This window comes from Limulus polyphemus, unplaced genomic scaffold, assembly GCF_000517525.1.
Source record: "Limulus polyphemus unplaced genomic scaffold, Limulus_polyphemus-2.1.2 Scaffold580, whole genome shotgun sequence".
Classification (NCBI taxonomy): Eukaryota; Metazoa; Arthropoda; class Merostomata; order Xiphosura; family Limulidae; genus Limulus; species Limulus polyphemus.
Genome location: NW_013666190.1, coordinates 278,451 through 284,188, shown reverse-complemented (window position 1 = coordinate 284,188; position 5,738 = coordinate 278,451). Strand labels below are relative to the sequence as shown.

The window sequence follows — 5,738 nt, the reverse complement described above, 5'->3', positions numbered from 1 at the left end:
CAGTTCACACTATTATGAAGTTGAATAGATTCATTATTAAAACATTGCTAAAAATAAATCAGACATATAATTATTATAAAATCAAACTCATTCGCCGAATGTAAACAAACTGCGCAATTGCATAAACATTTATCTATGGCATGGAACACCCAAATCCGATAAATGATTTTAAAAAATGTGTTTCTCCGGAAGAAAACCGGAGGTTTTCAGGATTTTTTAGAAATATCCGGAAGACTTTCATTATTATCAAACCCTTTTGACTGATGTATTTGCCCAAGGTCTCATAGATTAATTTATTGTAATCCTGCCTAAACGAATTTCATTTGAGGGTAGGCTGGTAGAGATTCTGATGAGTAATAAAATTAAATCGGGTATACACGTGCCCCACATTGGTATTGCTGGCACACAAAAAATATAGCTAATAAAAAAAAAAAGGTATCACAGATTAATTTACTCTAATACTGCCTAAAAGAATTTCAAGTGCCACTACTCCTGAGGATTCCCTCTTGTTTTCTGTTATAAGGGATGAATATTACTGTACAGTTATACTGAATATAGCACAAAGATATATTTAAGAATTTTAAACAATAAATATGTGTATGGCATACATTCTCACTTTGTTGACAAATTACCTGTATAAGGTATTACTAAATTGCTGAATTAATTGCACATCAAATGTTTGAATGAAACTGGTGAGAGCAGTAAATAATGATGAAACTAGAATTTTCTATTAACCTTTTGGTTTGTCAACTTCATCACAGATCATGCATTCTCAAATAGTCAGCACAGCTGTACTATGGTATATTTCAAGTAATTTCTTTGTATGATATATATAGGGTGGAATATATGTTAATGAATTTTATAATTTCACCAATCATTGGATGCTTATTTTGTATAATTCAATGAGTAAACGGATAGCATTTTTGTACTCTTAGATATATAATGATATATTACTTACATCCACCTTTTGAAATAATTTATTACTTGTGTCCAAATGAACAGCAGTATCTTGCAAGGAGACCATTTTTTTTTACTTCCAAAAATGCTTAAAACTAAATAGTATCCGAGGCTTCACCTCCTGGACCTCAAGGCTCTGCTTCTGGGTCCCTCTCACTGCTAGTTTTGGAGATGCTGTTTCATTCGTTTCTGTACATAAAAATTGAAATCTCTGTAATTGCAATGGGCAGTATCTTAATAAAGATATTTTATCATTATGATTAGACTGCATCATGGTGAAAGACTTACATACAGTGGGTCTGCATAATCAAAATTATTTTCATTCCTTTAACTATGGTATATCCTAAAAGCAAGTGGCCCCAACAATAGCTGAAGTGAATTAGTTAATTTTTGTGATTTTATAACACATTTAAGTGAGACTATGCAATGGACATTAACTCTGTGAGAATCATGGGAAATCCGAATGAGCTGACATGTTTGACAATTGGTTATCATCAGTTTCTCTGGTGTCAGTGGTGATAAACCAAGTTGTATTATAAATTATATAATGAATTTTAAAGTTTCAAAAATTTCAACTAACCGTTAGTTCGATATAAATTAATACAAACGAAATAGAATCACTAAGGTTAACTTATTTTGTTTGCTGACTGTGGTGTTGCAGAAATATTTGGAATTCCACTGGTTGAGCAACATCACAATATACTACTCAATTTACTAGCCTACACTCATTATTGTTGTCTAACCTGTTTGTGCACACTAAATAATCGTATTAATACATATAGCACAGAAACAAGGCATATCTAAAATGTTGTCTCTTTGAAACTATATTCTGGTTAGCCTACAAATAATTGAAAAATTAAATGCGAGTTATGACTTTTTTCCCCAATATTATTCAACAAATCCTAGTGCATCTTACCAGATTTGATTTTCAATAATCGTTAGTTTTACTAAACGCCATTTCTCAGTGACGCTCAATTAAGCCGCCTAGTGTTAAAAAGTTCAAGTAAAGGACCTTGGTATAATCAGAAGTCGTAACGTAACATTTTACTTACTCTTTTTATGCTATTAAAAAACAACCAAAAAACAGTCTAACTTTAGAATATCCACAGTATACATAAGTCAATAAAACATTTTAAAAATTATACTAAAAATATAGTTGGGTCCATATAAGAAATATTAACTATTCCTGTAAAGAACATAATATTTAATTTTATAAAAATTAAAATGAAAAATAATACAATTTAGAGTGAGCTGAATGTCTTTAGTTTGAAAGAAGTTGCGAATTAAGAAAGAAGATCTGAAAATTAACTGTAGTCTTATTTGTGGGTAAAATTCAACATGTTATAAAAGAATTTTACACACAAATAAACCTACTGTTGATTTTCAGACAATTTTTTCGAATCCACAACTTCTTTAAAACATTTTGATTTTTAGGTTATTTTGTGGCGAGGACAAATTATTTTAGATCTATTGTTAACAAGTTAACAATGTTTTTATTCTATAAAAATAATTCATGGGGTTCCAAGAAATCCATAGTTAGGAACACCAGCTCACTAATATAAATAACTAGTGTTTTAGTTTCTTCGATAAAGTTAAAAACTGGAATAATGAGTAGTAATGTACAAGCACATCGGTATGTCTGCAGACTTACAACGCTAGAAACCAGGTTTCGAAACCTGCCGTGAGCACAGCACAGATAGCTCATCGTGCAGCTTTGTGCTTAGCTAAAAATAAACAAATAAAATAATTGTAATATACAACTTTGAAGCATAAACGCTTTTATTTTATCTAGTGATGTTTCGAGCAAATGCTCTTCGTCAGGCTAAATAATGTTTGTTTTTGTTTGAAATTAAGCACAAAGTTACACAATGGGCTATCTGTGCTCTGCCCACCACGGGTATCGAAATCGGGTTTATAGCGTTGTAAGTCCGCAGACATACCACTGTGCCACTGAGGGGTTGCTATATAATATAAATATGTTTCTCTTTCAACGCTGTGTTATTACAGTGATTTTATTTTATTGCATTTAACTCCCAACGTTGTGCGGATTCCAAATATTATGAAACCTCTAAAATGTTTAATCTGTGTATATAACTTCAATCACAAAATATGACACCATTCCAGTTCAGAAAAAGTATTTTAAGTGTGTTATGGTGAAACCTAAAAAGTTTTAATACAGATATGTTTCGATCGGCCTGTACATTATATCGATAAGTTCGCGAAGCTTATTTTTTACCACTGAATATATAAATATAAACTAATATTTTCAAAAAGCAAAAAACAATAATAATTTAATAACTTACCAACACAGCTTATATTTTTACTAAACTCATAATTTTTAAAAATTTGAATTTAAAATATATCAATATAACTTATTTTTATTGCTGTTTGTTGAATTTTGCGCAAAGCTCGAGTGCTAACAGCACTAACCGTCTCTAATTTTGAAGTGAGGAACTAAAGGGAAGGTAGCTTGTCAACACTACCCACCGTCATCTCGCGGGTTGATCTAATCGAACAGTGTGGGATTTGGTCATCCTTATAACTCACCTATGGTCCCAAAGTGCGAAGTGCAATGTTTTTGGCAGTAACGAGGCACGAGCTACGGACTTTTTTTTTTTATTATATATAGCGCCGCAGGAAACGGTAAGACCATGGCCTGACTACTTTTTCATTGCATGTACAGCTGCAACTTATGTATTAAAACTTGCTTCTTTTAATTCAATACATTACGTTGTCTGCAAGCAGTACTTGTAGTTAAAATGGCTCAAGATTCAATCTTATAGCATTAAAGTTTTAAAAAATTTCTAGGGGCATGGCCTGGACCGCTCTAGAAATGGCATGCTTTACACACATCGTGTGTCACATTGTTTAGCTGTGGCAATGGCCTGACCATTCCAAAATTGCTTCCTACGGCAAAAATATTACATATTTTTGTAACTGTATAAAATGATTAAGGACAATGAATTTAGTCCAAACAATGTAATGTAAACAGTTTGATAGAAATATTTATTTTTAGTCATTTAGTTGGAAGTTACGTGATAATTTTTGTGTTATGTTTTAATGACCTGGCGGTTAAGGTGCTTGACTTGCAATCTGAAGGTCGCGGGTTCGAATCTTTCCCCCAAACATACTCGCTCTTTCAGCTGTGGATGAGGGGGGGTATAATGTGACGGTCAATCCCACTATTTGTTGTTAAAAAAGTAAACTAAGCGTTGGCGCTGGGTGGTGTTGACTGACTGATTTCCTCCTATATTATGGATGTGCTAGCATAGATAACACTTTCGTAGTTTCGCATGAAATTTAGAACAAACAAATAAATCACGATATCCCTAAATTATTATTTTTTATTGTATAGATGTATCAAATAATTTCAAAATGTAGTCAGTACAACCACAATTATTGTAAAATGCTGTTAATACAGAAGGTATGAGTACGTTATATTAAAAATGATTTTGAATACGTAAGTCAGGAACCCACGAGACAACCACAGCTGGTATACAGCGCGGCGGAATGTATCAGAACGACATTTCGACTGTCATTGTTTGGTGTTGCATAGGTAGTGTGATGTCATCGAAAGTATATCTTCTGGGAAGGGTATATAACAGGTCTTTCCAATGCAAAGTTTTTATACATTCAAATGACAAGGATGTTTTCAGATTGGAGATTTAGAAAATAAAAGACTGGAATATCCCTTATATTTTAATGGAAATTGGAAACAAAAGAATGTGGGTCAACTTGAAGCATTAAAATCAACTTGAGAGAGACCTGCAACAAGTCATACCCCAACCGCAGTAAGTAAAGCGCAGCGACTTGTAACAGGTGAGAATCCACGAACACAAAAATCAGTGGCAAAGACATCTACGTGCCACAGGCAGCTTTACAAAACATAATTAAGAAAGATATCTGCATGGAAAAGCGACACAAGTCAAGTGTATATAAGCTGCTGCTACACTTAGATTTCCCTAGAAGTGACAGATAGATGGATCCACAATAACAGCAGATTCGTCCAGAACTATTGAGAGTGTTTGTAAGAAGATGACTGATCGAGTGTTTCTCTTTAAGAATAGAATTATGAGGCCAGAGAACTTTATTTATAACATGACTAAAAATCCTTATTCTATTGATAAATTGAAATCACCGAAACAGCTTGTGTATCTTCGCAGACTATGGAACAGTTCTCTTCCACTAGATGGTTAGGGCTTAATTTTCCAGTCTACTTTATCTCAAGATCGATGTCTGCAAAACTAAACATTCAAATCTTCTAGATGGTACATCTTTTTCGTCGATCGTCTGGTGAAATTCTGAACCAAGATAGCGTGCTCAATTCTATAATGTAAACTTGTTTTCTTAGTCTAGTGGACAACGTAACCCCGTGACCTCTTTTTCCTGATAGCATGGTCGATTATCACTTTCAGTCAGGGCCAGATTAAGGCCAATTGATGCCCTAAGCACAGCCCAACAATGGTTCCCCCTCGACCCTTCCATTGTATAACTGACAAGACATTAAGACTCAATAACTGCTGAATGTGAAATAATAGATTAAAAATTCAGTTTTCTTTCAGGCCAGACCACACAACTATATTAAATATACCATGTTTTTTAATTTTATTTATTTAACACTAAATAGCAGTAAGCAATATAAAAAATTATTTACTTATAACTAGGAAAATATGAAAAAAAATTCAAATTTTCAACACTTTTTATTCATTTTTTTAAAAACTGTTATAAGGGAAAAATACAAATACAAAAAATTATTGAAAATTATTCTTTCTATAGAAATC

At 32.8% G+C, this 5,738-nt stretch overlaps 1 protein-coding gene across 1 annotated transcript in view; it reads right to left on the bottom strand.

Annotated features, from left to right (window-relative positions):
* LOC106459238 (zinc finger protein DPF3-like) overlaps nt 1-1,940 on the bottom strand; it is a 40,151-nt gene extending 38,211 nt beyond the window's left edge. The window contains exon 1 of the mRNA XM_022385686.1: nt 1,874-1,940. The gene's annotated coding sequence lies outside the window, so the exon portion shown is untranslated. The remainder of the gene's footprint in view (nt 1-1,873) is intronic.
* Nucleotides 1,941-5,738: the final 3,798 nt, after the last annotated feature.